The following is an 18,734-nucleotide window of genomic DNA, read 5'->3' on the forward strand; positions in this document are numbered from 1 at the left end:
AGCAAGAGAAAGTTAATCCCCAGCTAAACATATCTGAGGACAGTAGTGAAACCTCGAAGTCAGAATTCATAAACTTATGGATTTCCAGACTAAAAAAAAAAAATTCTATATGATATGGATAAGACATAATTTGAGATTGTTACTGAACCCAAGAAGGTGGGTCCTTGTCTGGCATCCTCAGCTGGACACTGGCCTTTGAGAAAGAGAAAGTAACTTTATTGCAATGTGCAGAGCAAGGAGCCGGGAGGAAGTTCCTCAGATCCCACTCCCTGAGCTACAGGGAAGCAGGGCTTGCCTGTATGTGATTTACGCAATAAGATGGCGGCCTCACAGACATACTGTGGAGGGAAAATTCTAGGATGCCAGAAAACAGGACATGATGTGGTTCTTGTTGGACCGCTCTCTTTGGAATAAAAAGGGTGATGATTTTTCTTCTGTTTCCTTCCAGCTGTTGCTGCGTCCTCCACTGAAGTCAATTAGCAGTCACAGCTGGCCCTTCTGTGCATGTGGGGTAGGGCAAATCTGGCTTAGGCTAGTTTAAGGACTAATACAAATTTATTGGCATTCATAGGGTCAGGTTACAATCCCCCCTTGAGTTGTAGCAATTCCTTAGTATTAAGGGATAAGGGTTTGTAACTAATCTGTCTACTTCCTGCTGACATTGGGTGGAGAAAAAGCCAATAAAGCTTTTTCCTGGTGCCAGGCCCTTTCATACACTCAGAGGTTTTTCCTTCAATCCAATTAGCAACCTCCCTGTAAACACTGTACACCTGCTGATGGATTCCAAGTTCTGGGCACCAGTGCTACTAGCCAGCTTCTGCCGCCTTGCTCCACCCCTAAGATTTAGGAGGGAAAAGGAATGGCTGAAAAAAGTTGCTTAGGTCCTAGAAGAACCAAAGAAAATTGCCTTGCATAAGAAGAACATATGCCAATAACCACTGAAATGCCAAGTTGGCCTCATTCCCAGCCCAGGAGACTGAAACAGAACCATTAGCTAAGATACCTGGAAACGCTAAATTCCTGGACTACTTAAGGATCATCTGAAGCACTACATCCCCAGGCTGCCTTAAGGGAAGTTTTCCCGTACAGCATTTTATAGGTGCTCAATTCGAGCCTGCTTCTAGGGGCCACCTGGACTCTCAACAGGGCAATGTAGCAGCTTGATCCAGGGCAGACTAGCCTCTTGGAATACAAGCATTCACTCACATTGCCCACACTAGCTTAGGTTTTTAAGTAGACCTTTTAAGCACACAGTCAATGCACTATTTACTGTGGTCTCCAGGGAGCATGTAGCTTCCACTGAATTCCTAAATGTCCTGACTTTGGATACAAAGGCTTCTCCGTCATGGCTTTGAATTGAATAATTCAGCCAAATCTAGGAATAATTTCACTGAGGCGAGATTTGCTTACCTCAGATGCCTTTTCTGTTTGGAAGGGACATCTAGTAAAGGAATGTACAAACACTAAAAGATACTCGAAACTTCCTGTAGCCTTTGGCATAATTGTTAAGAAACTGTTAAGTCCACTTGCCAATCTTCTCCAGGCTCAGTCCCAGTCCCATGGGCTTGTACCCCAAGCACAGGAGGGGTGGGCCTGTTTTGTGATTGTTCTTTTCACAGGTAACACACTGTTGAGTCTTCTGTAGATTAGGCCCTTTAATCAGTTTGGCTAGTCGGTGAAACATAGCATCCGAACCATAACGTGTGCTCTCTTTCATGATCTGCCTTTATTATCAGGTGCAACACCTGTTCTGGCATTAACACCTGTCCTTGGAAATTGTACAACCATCCATCTTCTGCTCTGTTATTAAGATCAAAGCCCCATTCACAAGCTCTGTTTATATCTCATTGCGTGCACGGGGGGTTTTCTAGTAGCTGAAGTTCAGGCAAGGCAAGTGGCAGGGGTTTTTTGTCCTAGGGGCTTGTTCGTACATCTGATCCTTTAATTATGTGAGACCTTCCCTTCTGGTGCCCAGGGCAGTGTATAAGTGCCACCTCTGTTGACTATAGTACATTATTCAAAAAAGACACCTCTAGTAGGCTTTCTTTCCTCCAGCTGAGATGTTCTTTGCTGTCACAGGCCTGCCAGGGTTTGGGGCAAGGTAAGAATGGTGACCATCTTGCCAGGCCCTGAAGATGTGTGCTGGCTCTGCCTGTGTTTGGCAGCTCTTCACTCTGACAGTGCAGCTGGCCTAGGGCTGGGGCTGCAGACTTTCCCAACCTGGGGTAGCTGGAGGGTCTCCTGTGTTCCTGGGACAGTAACAGAGGCCATGTTCTCCAGCTCTCTGGTCTGCTGTATCAGTAAGTTGTCCCACTGTTATTGCAATCCGGGGCTCCTCATGGGTTGTGAGGGAGCCCATGGGCCTCATTGGTCTGAATCATTGACTGACAGCTGCAGGTGCTCTGTTATGGGTTTCGTGCTCAAACTGGGTTGACTGCAGTGGTCACTCTCACTTCCAGTGGCCTTCTTGTTTGCAGTAGGCACACTGGACCCACCTTTAGGGGGCCTTGGGTTGGCCACTGGCCCTTTTGGGGCCCATGGGGACTTACCTTGCATGAGGTCTGCCTGGGTGGCAGGTTACCTTTGAGAGCTGCTGCCAGGAGTGTGGCCTTTTTCCTCATACCTGGTCAGGATTATTGAAGACCTTAAAGGCAATCTCAACAAGTTGTGAAGTATTCATTCCTAGACCTCCTTTTAACTGTTGAAGTTTTCACCTGATGTCAAGGGCGCTCTGGCAGGTGAAAGTTGTATTTATTAACCTATCATTTTCTGGGTCTTCAGGGTTTATATGTCCATATGCTTCACACATCTGTTCTAGGAAGCTGGGGAGATTTTCCTTGGGGCCTTGTACATCCTAAACTTTTCTAAGACTCCTCTGTTTCGGGGCCCCTTGCTATAAATCAACTATCAAACAATTTTTATAATGTTCTAGCTGTCCTGCCCTTAGCCGATATCTGTGGCAGGTACAGCCTGGGCTGCCTGGAGTCTAATACCATTCTGAGGGTTGAGGTTATGCAATCTGTCGGCCTCCTGGCATGCGTACCTTTTCTAAGACCATCTTCCTTTCCTCTGGAGTTAGGTAAGGAATGGTGTATGAACCCAGGTAAACCCTCTAGGCTGGACTTTGTAATCCAGTCCGGTAGCCATTTACCTCAGTGGAAATTGCCCTGAGGAGAGTTGGGTGGATCTCTAGCCAAATTGCACTCCACTAAGGGCATTGGGGAGACTATTCCCTGGGCAGTGTCTGACTCATGAGGGACAGACAGCAATTTGCTGGAGGGGTGGCAGAGGGTACTGCTAACGGGAGAGCAGCTGCCAGGTCAGGAAGGGGTATGAATAAATGCAAATCTGAATGGAGTTCAGGTTTTTGACTAAAGTCCCCACTCTATACACAAAAAGCCTGTGTTTCTCCTGGGCAAATCCTAGTGGCTTTTATGTCTCCCTAAAAGATTCTTTTTTTTTTTTTTTCACATTGTCTTAGCTATTTTCTTTGTACCTCAGGGCCCAGTTGATGTGTCTTTATGAGTCTTTGTGAGTCCAGCTCCAGCCGTGTCACATTCTCTGTGCTGAAGGACAGGAAATAATGAATCACTCACTCTTATTGATCAGAAGTTGGAGATAACATTTCAGTGATCAATACCTGGATTTAGCCATGTTCCTAAATGGTGGCCATTGCAGGCTCTTTAAACTCACGGTGCTGGTTTTCCACTGGATATCATTTGGTTCTTCACCAGGATATTAAGTCAGAGTGATATTTGCAGTCACATTGCTGGAGTGGACAGACTCAATGCACATCAATATTTCAGCCCAAGGCCTTCTTTTGCTCTTTTAGGTATGTAAAACAATGGAAGATAAACTTTATTATGCCTGATACTATCAGAATGCAGACTAAGAATATTACTATCTCTTGCAGTAGTGCTCTAGCCAATGTACTTATTCCTGATGGTAACCAACCAAATAAATGTGGTGTTTGTAAGGGTGTTACAGAATGTAACCAAGTAGCTTACTGGCTAATTCTGTGCATACCTTGTTCTACTCCTGCATTATTTATCCAAATGCAACAAGAGGTATTTGCTACAGACCATTCTACACTTTCTTGGGCTAATAAAAAGTCTTAAAGCTATTTTGTTATCTCATGTCACCTTGGCTAATGAGGTCAGAGATTACTGTTGTGTTTTTATCTCCTTAGCAACTTTGTCTGTTATTAGTTCTATAGTGATTTATAAAGTTCTGAAAGATATTTTTTTTTTTCAATTCAACTATACCATAACTAGGAATTAAAGCTACCAACCATGCCCTGAGTGTTGGACCAATGCGTTTGTTTTTGACTCGCATTTCATAAAAATAGTGTGTAATAATTTAACATTGCCTTTTCAATATTTACTAGTATCATTACTATGAATATCTAAAGGTAATCTTAAAATTCCCAGTATGTTGCCCATGCATTCACCAGGAATCTAAACAAGAGATAGCCCACGTAAACACACTATCGGTTGGAATGGGGTCATTTAAAACCGGTATAGTTGGATCCACCACACAAAGTTTGCCTAAAGGAAACAGAAGGTATAGAAAAATTCACTTGTGACAACCAGATTTTCCTTAGAGTATACATTATTGACAAGATGATATAGGATGGACCTCTCCTATTGGAGGTCTTCAGTTAATCTGTTTAAAACATATTAAGTGTTCGTCTTGAGGGCAATCTGTCCCTCCTTGGTCTACCTATTAACAGTCATGGGTCACTTTCTCAGGAGTAGTGTCACAAAACTCTTTTTATGAGAGAAGTTCTAATTCAAGAGTTGCAATATCTAAATCGATTAGTTAATAATTTAGAAAAAAAGAAAATGGCTGCTTATATCTAGAAGAATAGCATTTCCTCAAAAAGCTAAAAATAGAACTACCATCTGACCCATCAATTCTACTCCCAGGTATATAGCCAAAAGACTTGAAAGCAGGGACTCAAAAAGAGACTTGTACACCAATGTCCATTGTAGCACTATTTACAGTAGCCAAAAGGTGGAAACAACCTAAATGCCCATCGACAGATGAATGGATAAACAAATGTGGTGCATATACACAATGGAATACTACCCAGCCAGTAGGAGAAATGAAGTCTTGATACATGCTACAGTATGAATGGAGCCTGAAGACATTATGCTGTGTGAAATAAGGCAATCGCAAAAGGACATATATTGTATGACTTCACTTATATAAAAAGACAAGAAAAGGCAAATGTATAGAGATCAAAGTTTATTAGTGGTTACCAGGGGTGGAAGGGGAGAGGAAAAGGGGAATTAGTGTGATGGGAAAATCACATGATTAAGGGTTGTGTTGCACAGCTGATTATTATAATTGCTGTCAATAGGTTGTACACCTGTACAAAGTTGAGTTGGCAAAAGTTGTGTGATATATTTACAACAATGACAAAAAATAAAAAAGAGTAGCTGCTTAGGCTGCTTATGTACAGCCAATCCCCTCATGGGATTTGGTCCTTGGTTTGGAGGTTCAGGGTCATGGTTTTATGGAACATCCCCGTTAGTTGGCCTAATAACATGTTTAATGTTTCTGTTCTAACTTCTAGTTCCTTTGGGTAATGACTGGGGTCTTAAAAGCTTGCAAACGGCCATCCAGGGCACAACAATTGGTCTATGTTCACCTGGAACAACAGAGGAAGAAAGAGAGTCAAGAACAGGAGAAGGATATGGAATATGTAGCTAATTGCTTCCATGAACAATCACCTCCTTTGTCATGAGACCAGAAGAACTGGATGGTGCCTGGCTACCATTATTGAACATTTTGATCAGTGATTCCATAGAATAATCCTGATCAAAAGGGGGGAAATGTAGAACAGAATTTAAAATTCTTGTGGACTATAGACTTTCTGGAATTTTGGAGGGTGGATGAATCCTTGAAACTATTTCCTTGAGACAATCTTTAAAACTTAAACAAAAAATATCCTGAAGTCAATTAAAACTGAACAGTAGTTTAGTTAACTAGTGAAGAATGTTAGCCTTGAGCATTAAACTCTTTTAAGCTCTATCTGTATGGGATCGAATTGACAACAGCAGCTTGAAATATTAGCTAGGAACCTTAGGGGACAGTGAGTTTATATTAATGAGGGAGGAACAACTCAAAAAAAAAAAAAAAAAAAAAACCCAGTGAAAATGGTTGCACAACTCAAAGAATGTGATGAATGTCACTACATTGTATATGTAGAAACTGTTGAATTGGTGTATGTTTTACTGCGTATATTCTCAACAACAACAAAATAAATAAAATTTAAAGAAAAAAAAAGTGAAACCATTGGGGTGTAAGAAATACTTGGATGTAAGTGGAAATGGAAAATAATGCATTTTAAGCTTATCCCACAAACCCCAAAGTTTTAAATTACTGTAATTCACAATCTAAAGAGGTGCATTCACAGCGGTGGGAGTTCAGGCCTACATCTACATGTGGTACATGATCGTTGATCAGCCTGTTACAGCAGACTGCAGCCGCATACGCTGTTTGTATTTGTATGGCATATCATCACACAACAAAGCATGACATTCTCTGTTGATGACTTTCCCCTGGCCTAAGTAAACAACTGATTATGCCAAACTTTGGGTGACACTTTGTATTGATTTAGAGAGTAGTGCAAATAATCCCAGGGCCATATCATCTAGTGTAATGGAATGAATTGTGACTGTTTTCCATCTACGTGCCCTCATTTCTGCTTTGAATATCAGGATTTTACATATACATGACCTGGAAAAATACATTCATGAAAATAATGTGATTCAAGCAGGAAAGCTGCAAAATGGTGTTTTTTTTTTTTTTTTAATTATGTTTAACTTAGATTGTACCTACCTGTTTTGCCACTAGATTGTTCATGCATATGTGTACTTCTTTATTGTAGGATAAAAGGAAATTCAAGAAGAGGAAGTTACTCTTGATAAATCAAAATTATTATTTCAATGTATAGAAAAGGCTGTTGTTGCCTTCTATTTGAAAATAGGTAAAATAAAGAAGTAAAGAATCAGTCATTTCTAGCTATGCAAACATAGACATTAATGTAATGGAAAATATTCCATAGTGATAATATACTTACTTATTATCTTCCATTTATTTAAATTATGGTTAAAAACACTTCAAATTTTAAAATTTTATTCTTATTTCTCAATATTAAAAAACACATTTAAAAATATTAATGTAATTAAGAAATGAATTAAGTGGGAATAATCGCCTTCTTTTGTATAAATGAAATCATAAAGTGCTGAAAATATGGAACTGGAAACTGATGCATTCTTCTTGTCTAGCTACATTTTATATTTTTCTAGGTTAGTAAATACAGGTGTTCCTCATTCTTTCAAAATAGACGTCTTCTAATGCCTGATGGATGGATATTTAATGTCATTGGAATTCTTTCTGTTTTTTTTTTTTCTTTCGCTTCATACAATGCTGTTATAAAATGTATTCAACAAAAATATGTAAAATTGCATATTTCGATTTTATAAATTCCTAACTTGGATTTTCCCTATCACAAAAATGAATATACAAAATTCCAAAATATATCATCACAACGTTTCACAATCCATATTTCCACCAATGGTTCAGAACACCTGCTTTCCATTGGACCATTGCTATCACTAAGTATTTTTAACTCTTCCGATATTTGCTAAATCATTTGGAAAAATGACAAATTCCAACTGTCATTTTAATTTTAGTGTAGTTTTAAGTGAAATTAGATAACTCTCCTGTCTCATCTTCTACTGGAAACTCCTGACATGCATTTTGTTCATTTTTATACTTTTATGTTGATGTGAGGAGTTCTATATTTATTATGGAGTCCTGATGGCACAGTGGTCAAGAGCCCAGGCTGGCAGCTGGCACCCACCAGCTGCTCCTCAGAAGAAAGATGTGGCAGTCTGCTTCACTAAAGAATAAGGCCTTGGAAATGCTATGGGGCAGTTCTACTCTGTTCTGTGAGGTCACATTGAGTAGGAACTGATTCGACTGCAGTGGATTTAGGTTTTTTTTTTTTTAAATCTAATTTAGTTATATATATTTCAATATTTAATGCAGTTGATATTACATTTGGAGTTTGATGTGAGGTGTAGAATATGATTTTCACTGCTATTGTCTAGCTAATTGTGCTGGATATGTTGTTAATGACACATTTTATCATCATTTTTTGTAACCTTTTATACTGAAGTCACATACATCAATTCTAGCTTTCCGCATTCTGATCCTCTTTTCTGTTTTGTTTTTTATACATAAGTGCCATACTGTTTTATTCATATGAGCATCTCACAGTGCATTTTGACAACTAACAATAAGTGCATGTGGGTGTTTTTCTTCTAAAAGTGTTTGTAATAATTTACAGAAAATACAAGGAAAAGAGGAGCATGTTCCTTGACAACACTGATGAATCAATAGAACACAGAATGTGAGGTATTTTATAAGGCAAATGACTCAACTTCTCCAACAAATAAATATGTTTTTATAGGAGTGGGAACATATAAGATTATAAGAAACTCAACATACTTGTTAACCAAATCAAATAGGTGAGCCACTTTGGGATTCTGATTTTTAAACATATGCTTATGGTAACACAAGTCCCTGGGCAGCACCAAACTGGTAAGTGCTTGATCACCAACTATAAAGTTGGCAGTTCAAACACACCTGGAGGAAGTAAGGTCTACCAATCTGCTTCTGGAAGGTCACAGACTTGAAAACCCTAAGGAGCAGTTCTGCTGTGCTCACACAGGCTCACCATGAGTCAAAATCAACCTGGCAGCAACTAACAGCAAGATACGAAAATGACTAAAATTTTAACGCAAAATGTTTTATGATATTAAGGAATAGTTGTTAATAGATTTAGATCTGATAATGGTATAGGAATTATGTTTTAAAAGGTCTGTGTTGGTAAAGGTATACACTGAAAGATTAACAAGTGAAGGGATGTGATGTATGGGACTTACTTTAAAATACACAGTGGATAGAGAGGTGAGCGGGGTACGTGCAGCAATATCTGCCTCATAGTGATAATTATTGAAGCCATGAGATGTATATTCATGAGGTTTCATTGTAATATCCCCTCACTTTTATACAAAATACAACTGTTCATGACACTTTAAATAATTTTGAGCTATTCTTATCCTTTTATTCTTCCCAATACAACGTTGTGCTTCAATTAATACCTCCTAAAAAAAGAAAATAAGGAATCTATAGGAAGCCCTGTTGGCGTAGTGGTTAAGTGCTACTGCTGCTAACCAAAGTGTCAGCAGTTTGAATCTGCCAGGTGCTCTTTGGAAAAGCTATGGGGCAGTTGTACTCTGTCCTATAGGGTCGCTGTGAGTCAGCACTGGCTTGACGGCACTGGGTTTTTTTTTTTTTTTTTGATTAAAGGAATCTATGATGTTGGGTCAGAAATCCACTATGTATATAGTGGATTTGGGGGGAGAATTATAATCTTTGCTGTATTCTGCCTTGTAATCTAGAAACATGATACATCTATTTACTTCCTCTTAAGTGAAGTTCAGGGAAAAAATATTTTATATAAATATCACAGAGGTCTTAATGATTTCTGTTTAGGAAATGTAGAAATTTTGTGGCATTTGTGATTTTATTAGAAAACAGAATTTGTAACTTCAGGGCTCTTCTTTTTCCATACTAATGGGGTGTCATTACACTTTCTGAGCATTCTTTTTAGTTCTTACGGTTTTTCAGTTGAGTCTAATAATGTTCCAGACTAATTATATCATATACAAATAACATGAATATTTGCTTGCTTTTCAAAAGTGAAATATTTTTGGTTCAAGTGTTGCCATGATATCCAGGGTTGATATTTCCAAGAAAAATGATGGGTATTGATATTTAATGTCTGATTATGACATTAATGGAAAATATGAGCTGTATTATTTTCCATTTAACCTATCTATGGATTTTATCATATTACAGATTTTTTTCTGTCTCTTCTAGACTATGAGAAATTTTAGTGTGTAGTTTGTTTTTAGTGTTCTGTGGAAATTTCTGTTCTTTTACAAAAAAGGTTTATCCCCTATTGCTGTGGTATCACAGTTTTTCTTTGATTTAGAATCATTATTGACTTGTCTTTTTCTCTAACATCTTACATGCAACAATTCCTTTTGGTTGTATCTTTGGAATAGATTCCTTATTGGTGCACTCGGCAGTTACTCCCTTGCCTACACCCTGGGCCCAGCTGCCATTACAACTTTGTTGGACACTGTGAGGACCTCCCAACTCCTCTCCCAGCCTTTATTTTTGTCGTCTTGAAACTAGTCATACAACAATGAAGGGAAGCTCTTAAAAAATTACTCATATGACATATTTTCTGATCAAATCCCTCCAAAGATTTTAAATAAATCCAAGTCCTTTAAACTTCCATGACCAGCTTTTGGACACATCTCTCACCTCACCACAGAACTCCCCTCATTCCCTTGATTTTTGTTGTGCATCCTCCTTGTTTTGTCCCATGGCCTCCAGGCCTTTGCACTGTGGTTCCCTCCCCTAGTATTTTCTTTCATATATTTTTCGGAATGTATTAATTCCTCTGTTAACCCCCACAAACTTAGACCTATACTGTCTCCATGGGAGGAGTATATTTCCCTGACCCGTTGACACTTGTCCTAGCCACGTGACTTGGTTAATAGAATGTGGATATAAGTGTGAGTGTAACGGCTCCCAGCCTAATCTGTAAGAGGTTTTGCCCCTGAGACCTTCAAGTTCCACCATGAGATGAACATTCATCAAGTAGCTGCTGCCCATCAGCTTGTCAAAGGAGATTAAGAGACTCATGGAATCAACCTGAACTCACAACCTGTACAGTTGTGTGAAACACTTTTTATTATAAGCCACTAAGATTTTGTGGTTGTCTTTTATGCATCATTACTGTAGTAAAATCCAGACTAATATAGGAACATAATATGAAAGCCAAATACAGACCTAGTTACATGTGAAATATATGAATGATTCGCTTTACCTGGAAACAAGGAGAGGATTATTCTTGGTGAACCCCAAGTAGTGGGGTATTTCTCATCTCTTTCATGACAGGATTTACCATATGACTTGTTCTAGCAAACTGAATATGAGTGAAAGTGAAGGATTCCACATCCAAACAGAAAGACTAAGTGTAATTACCTGGTTCCATCATTGTTCTTTGCATGCGCTATCGAAGCGGTTAATAGAGGAGCTCCTCACTAGCCATGAAATAAGAAAGAAGATAATACAGATCAGAGTTGCATTTGACTCACATCCAAGACATACTATAGATAAGAAATACCCTCACTCTTTAAGTCACTGGGACTTGTAGTATTAACCAACTAGTATACAGTTCAAGCCCAGTTCCAGGAGTGTAACCTAAGAGTTTCACCAATAACAGTGATAACCTTTGTCATGATTATTTGAGAAGCATGAATTCAACAAGATGTTGTCTAATTAGACCAATGTTTATTTGTTCTGGAGGTCTGGTGGTGCAGTGGTTAAGAGCTCGGCTGTTAACTGAAAGGTTGGAGGTTCAAATCCAAAAGCTGCTCCTTGGAAACAGTGTGGCACAGTTCTGCTCTTTCCTATAGGTTTGCTATGAATTGGAATAGACTCAAGGGCAATGGATTTGATTTTGTTTGGGTTTTATTTTTTCTGGAAATGGGTTCTGATAAAGAATTGCCCATATTATTCTTATAATTACCTAAGTAGCTTCTTATGGACACTGTGGCTTGCAGTGTCCACTGTGTGAAGCCTGGGATGGTTGTTTTCACTTTCTTTTCCAGCCAAAGGAATCACACTTAGAATGTAACTGACACTGTCTAAAGCAAAGGAAAAATATGGGAAATTAATTAATTATACCTTTGACCTCCTCAATAAGACCATGTCTGAAAAATACCTTACATTTGGAATACCAAACATTAACCTGTAATTATTATACAAGTTTGAATTGAAGGGTTTTTTTTTTTTTTTTGGTACACAAAGAAATTTTAACCGATTCAATGATAATGCAAATAAGTGCTGCCACTGCTGCTGCTGCTGCTGATGATGATAATGATATACACACATCCCATTCTATATGTATTTGATATAATTAATACTTAGAAAAAATGAAGTGATATGTTGACTTACTCTACAAGCATGACTTGAGACCAGTGAGATATCACAGCCGTCTCCTAGGAACAATAGGCGTATTGGTTTTGTCAGGCCCTAAACGAATCATGTCTCTATAATTGCCTACATGAATACTATATATTTAATCCTTTCAAGTGAACATTTACATACTTTCAGAGCTGGTCTTTACTGATGATAAGATAACAGGGCATAGATATGTTTGAAAATTCTTCCTTCAGTCCTTTTTTACTCCAGTTTAATTGAAGGCACTGTGATTCTGGTTAATTCATAGTTGGCACAATATTTCAAATCTGCTAACTTTTTTCAGAGTTTTTGAAATGACCCTACTGAGTAAGTGATTTTGATGACTTTTACATACAACTTCCATCAACTTAGTTGCTTGGCACATGAGAATATTAGTTAAACCATTTAAGTCTGATTACTGCCACTTCATTTCTCACAAAGTGACAAGAAATATCTAAGTATTTTGAAAATAGTTGTGTTGACATTTGTAAACATTTTCTCATGCTTTACTTGAGTCATATTAAACCCCTTTGGGAAGGTGAGGGTGGAGAGGCAATTAGGAATATTCCACAGCTGGCTCCAGTCAGGTAATTCCCTTCTATGAATCCTTCTTTTATGATAAAAATCTCACTTGAGATGATTCTAGATGATATAATTATCAAGGAAGAATAAAATTCTTATTTTTACACCCATGAGATTTTATTCTACTGGGAATTAAATTAATTTGATTAGCATTTATTCTCCTGGTGCCATATGCAAGCAGTTGCACATAGAAGATATTGTTTATTTAAGATCTTTGTATTCCTTTTTTTAGCCTAAAGATTCTTCTTTGGGACCCAGTCAAGGGTGCCAAATTTGCATTTGTTTATTTTCCCAGCCTTTATGAACCAATGAAATAATCACCAGCAAAGTAAGTAGCTATAAAAGTGAATGTTTCTGCACAAATGGCTTCCAGTGCATGACTACAGAACCTCAGGCGTGTATCACTGGCTGAGATGCGATGGAATATGCTGCTGCTTCTAAGATCTTGCAGGCAAGGATGATTCTCTTTCACCAACAAAGCACGGCTGTATCTACAAAAAAAAAAAAAAAAAACTTGTTGCTACGGACTTGATTCGAACTCATAATGACCCTAGAGGACAGAGCAGAATTGTCCCATAGGGCTTCCAAGGAGCAGCTGGTGTGTTAAAAATGCTGACTTTTGTTTAGCAGGTGTAGTTCTTAAACCATTGGCTATCAAAATAATAATTTTAATTATATTACCACAATGTCAGTAAAAGAAGGAATTTAATCCTATTTCCAATGTTTTATTCAGCCTTTAGGCTTTTTACATTTTAGTTACAAATGGGTGTTTTCTATAATATAAGGTAATAGAATCTTGGCTATAAAAGAATAGTAAGGGATGTGATTATTATTATTATTTTAACCTAGTAATTCCCATAAATGACTATTTAATCAAATGCACATTATTCTATTTCAAACACCATTGTGGAAGCAACCTACTAGAGTTTTCTGCTATAAACATACTTTACATTTTGCTTCATTTTTTTTTCCTAGTCCTATCCTTTTGAGATCCAATCCTTTTGAAATTCCCACCTGCTGTTTCTGCCTTACTCTTCTTACATTAATAACAAAATAGTAACATCTATGTTTATAAATTTTTTACTTCAACATGAAAGGTAAAGTAGCCATTATGAATTCAATAGATGAAGGAATAAGTAACATATTTTTATTGTCTTATTATTTTAAATAACTTTCATAAGCCATGTGAGGCAGACAAAGGAATTATCTCTATTTCAAATTCGGAAATGTTAATTTGCTTACTTAGAAGCATATCCCTAGTAGCATATAAACTTTGGTACTCAGCCTAGCATTTGTGAAGTCATAGTGGAATGGAGGGGTGAGAGAAAAGGCACTAAAATAGAAGGAAAGCAGGAAAGAAGAAAGGAAGAAAGGAAACAATACTGAGCAAGCTGTCTAGAAGGTTGGAGTGAATAAAGAAGGCAGGTAGGAGGAATATCAATATTTGTTAGTATCAACTTTGTTTCATCTACTGTCCTAAATAAATTATATGTATATATATATATTTCCAGATGAGAGTCAATGATAGTCATCATCCCATCTGTGGGTGAGTAAAGCAAGGCTACAGAAAGTAAAGAACCTTACCTAAAGTTGTCAGCCCAAAAGGTGTAGAGTGATATTACAAATACATACCTGTGTAACTAAGCCAACATTGTGTATGTCAGTGATATTATTTTCCTTACCATTATACTGGCTCCCTCTTCATGCTTACAGTGTAGGCATTGATGGACAGTACATGATATCTGCTTGATTCCTAGGTTTCCTATATAAAAGAGGATGATGAGAGTAATGAGAAATTTAAAGTATTGAACACTACAAACACCCTGAGAAGTAACGTACCTAATATGACGTGAACATTTGACTTCATTCCCCAAAAATAAGAGATAAGAAATACTAGACAGCAAAGACAATTTATGTGAAAATAGTAACGCATCTACTCCTGACCATTTACTGTGTTAGCATCATAATTGCTGTTCAGAGATAGATGTGAAGTTTATGCATTTACAATGGGTAAAAACACAAGCACCAACTGGTTAGATCTAGAGGTAGTTAGATTGGAGCTAGTTGTTTTATCTGACTTACTACAGCAAAAAATTGAAAATTGTTATATTTTTGATCAATTTACATTCTAAAATTTTAAAAATTACATGATGCTCTTTGATACATTTCATGAGCTAAAAATGTAGATGGAATATAAACTTATCAATTTATCTGACTTACTGCCAAAAAATTTGAATGTTAATACTACTTTTGATCAATTTATATTTTAAAACTTAAAAAAAAAGTATATTAAAAAAATAGCAAATAGATTGTAACCTGCTTCCAAAATGATGAAACTGATGTTTAGCCCGGGACATACAGCTAGTCAAAGAAGGAAATAAAACCCAGGTACTTGAATCTTGACTCTAAATCCTGTTCTGTCTCCACAGAAGTTTTTAATCATGTCTGAATTCTATGAATGAACAAGGAGAAATATGGTAAACAACAACAACAAAAGCACACCGTTTTAAGTGTTAAGAGAAATAAGGAAGACATTAAAAAAAAAAAAAAGGCTTCCCCAACAGGCATAAAGTGTAATAAGACAATGAACATGATAAAGGTCATAGTAATGATAGTGACCGTAGTGCTATAGAACATAAATAAAATGACTTTACAATGACATGGACTTTTCAGTACGACATAAAAGGATAGTAGGACTAGAACTTGGCCTTACAGCTTTGGGGGAGTTTTCATAGCTATTTAGGAAGTGATAAAATGGGGAAAAGTGATGTGTTTAGAATGGGAAGAATTGTAGGCAAAGCTATATTTATGTATTTAGGTATTCTTCCTATACCATGAGATTTGTAAAATGAATTATTACATGAAAATATTACTTGAATGATATAGACAAGTATTTTAATTCCAATAAATCAGAAATCTCAATACCTGCTAAAGGGACAAGCTGTTGGATATGCAGTAAGCAGCATGTACCTATTTTATTTCAGTGTCCAGGTGCTCAGCTATTTTACATAATGCTGGTAACCTCTCTTGCAGTTACTTTTATTTTTTGTTTTCTGTTTATATTTGTCATCATAATAGATATCTCATGACTTACTCTGCTGTTTGATGGTGTTTTTATTTATTTTTGTCTGTTTTAATCATCTAAATTATCTTAGGCTGTGTTCTTTAGAGAAGCAAAACCAGTAAATAGTGTAAATATACAGAGAGGGAGAGATTCTTTTTCTTTTTTTTTTATTGTGCTTTAGATGAAAGTTTACAATTCAAGTCAGTTTCTCATACAAAAACTTATACACACATTGTTCTGCGACCCTAGTTGCTCTCCCTATAATGTGACAGCATACTCCTCCTCTCTACCTTGTATTTCCTTTGTCCATTCAGCCAGCTCCTGTCCCCCTCTGCCTTCACATCTCTCCTCCAGACAGGAGGTGCCAACATAGCCTCATGTGTCTACTTGAGATAAGAAGCACACCCCTCACCAGTATCATTTTATGTTTTATAATCCAATCTAATCTTTGTCTGAAGACTTGGCTTTGGTAATGGTTTCAGTTTTAGGCTAACAAAGGGTTTGGGAGCCATGTCCTCTGGGGTCGCTCCAGTCTCAGTCAGACCATTAAGTCTGGTGTTGTTACTAGAATTTGGGCTCTGCATCCCAATTTTCTAGTGCTTCATCAGGGGTACTCTTGTTGTGTTCCCTCTCAGGGAAGGCATTGGTGGTAGCCAGGTGCCGTTTAGTTCTTACAGTCTCGGACTGATGGAGTCTCTGTTTTATGCGACCCTTTAATTCTCTTGGGCTCACATTGACCACATACACCACTCACCAAAGATGGATGCAGAACGTTTTCTTAATATACTTTGTTATGCCTATTGACCTAGATGTCCTCTGAAACCATTGTCCCCAGACCCCTGCCCTGCTACTCTGTCCCTCAAAGTGTTTGGTTGTATTCAGGGAACTTCTTAGCTTTTGGTTTAGTCCAGTTGTGCTGAATTCCATTGTATTGTGTGTTGTCCTTTCCTTCACCTAAACTAATTCTTGTCTATTATCTAGTTAGTGAATACCCCCTTCCTCCCTTCCCACACTCGTAACCATCAAGGAATATTTTCTTCTGTGTTTAAGCCTTTTCTTGATTTCTTGTAATAGTGGTCTCATGCAATATTTGTCCTTTTGTGACTGACTAATTGCACTCAGCATAACGCCTTCCAGGTTCATCCATATTATGAGATGTTTCACAGGTTCATCCTTGTTCTTTATCATTGTGTAGTATTCCATGGTGTGAACATACCATAATTCATTTACCCACTCATCTGTTGAAGGGCACCTATGTTGTTTCCATCTTTTTGCCATTGTAAACAGTGCTGGAATGAACACGGGTGTGTGCACATTTTCATGTGAGGGCTTTTATTTCTCTAGGATATACTCCAAGGAGCGGAATTGCTTTAAGGAAGCAATAAATCAATTTCCAAAGCGGTTGTAGTATTTTATAATCCTACAAGTGTTCCAGTCTCTCCACAACCTCTCCAACATTTATTATGTGTTTTTTGGATTAATGCTAGCCTTGTTGGGGTGAAATGGTATCTCGTTGTAGTTTTGATTTACATTTTTCTAATGACTAATGATCAGGAGCATTTCCTCATGTATCTGTTAGCTGCCTGAATGTCTTCTTTGGTGAAATACCTGTTCATACACTTTGCCCTTTTTTAATTGGGTTTTTTGTCTTTTTGTTGCTGAGGATTTGCAGTAGCTTGTCAATCTTAGGGGAATTCTGGTGGCATAGTGTTTAAGAGTTACAGTTGCTAACCAAAAGGTTAGCAGTTCAAATCCACCAGGCACTCCTTGGAAACCATATGGGTCACTATGAGTTGGAATCAACAGCAATGTTTTTTGTTTGTTTTTGGTAGATTTTAGAGATTAGACTCTGATCAGATTTGTCCTACCCAAAATTTTTTTCCCAGTCTGTAGGTTGTCTTTTTACTCTTTGGTAAAGCCTTTGGATGAGCATAAGTGTTTGATTTTAAGGAGCTACCTGATATCTAGTTTCTCTTCTGGTGTTTGAGCATTGTTAGCAATGTTTTATATACAGTTTATGCCATGTATTAGGGCTCCCAGCATTGTCCCTATTTTTTCTTCCATGATCTTTATCATTTTAGATTTTATATTTAGGTCTTTGATCCATTTTGAGTTAGTTTTTGTGCGTGGTATGAGGTATGGGTCTTGTAGGTAGTGTGAAGCCTCCCACTTTATTCTTATTTTTCAGGAATGCTATACTTATCCGGGGCCTCTTCCCTTTCCATGTGAAGCTGGTGATTTATTTTCCATCTCATTAAAAAATGACATTGGAATTTGGATTGGGATTGCATTGTATCTAGAGATCACTTTGGGTAGAATAGACATTTTCACAATGTTGAATCTTCCTATCCCTGAGGAAGGTATATCTTTCCACTTATGTATGTCTCTTTTGGTTTCTTCCAGTAGTGTCTTTTAGTTTTCTTTGTATAGATACTTTACATCTCTGGTTAGATTTATTCCTAAGTATTTGCTTTTCTAACTGGCTGTCATTAATGGTATTGATTTAGTGAATTTCCTCTTGGATGTTCTCTTTGTTGGTGTAGAGGAATCCAACTGATTTTTGAATGTTTATCTTGTATCCTGATACTCTGCTGAACTCTTCTACTAGTTCCAGTAGTTTTCTTATGGATTCTTTGGGGTTTTCTGTGGTGGATTTGAACTGCTGATCTTTTGGTTAGCAGCTGTAGCACTTAACCACTATGCCACCAGGGTTTCCATATAAGATCTATCATCTGCAAATACAGATACTTTTATTTCTTCCTTACCAATATGGATACCCTTTATTTCTTTATCTAGCCTAATTGCTTTGGCTAAGAGCTCCAGAACAATGTTGAATAAAAGTGATGATAAAGGGCATACTTGTCTGGTTCCTGTTCTCAAGGGGAATGCTTTCAGACTCTCTTCATTTCGGATGATGTTGGCTTTGTATAAACGTCCTTTACTATGTTGAGGAATTTCCCTTCTT

This window comes from Loxodonta africana, chromosome 2 (genome assembly GCF_030014295.1).
Source record: "Loxodonta africana isolate mLoxAfr1 chromosome 2, mLoxAfr1.hap2, whole genome shotgun sequence".
NCBI classification, from domain to species: Eukaryota; Metazoa; Chordata; class Mammalia; order Proboscidea; family Elephantidae; genus Loxodonta; species Loxodonta africana.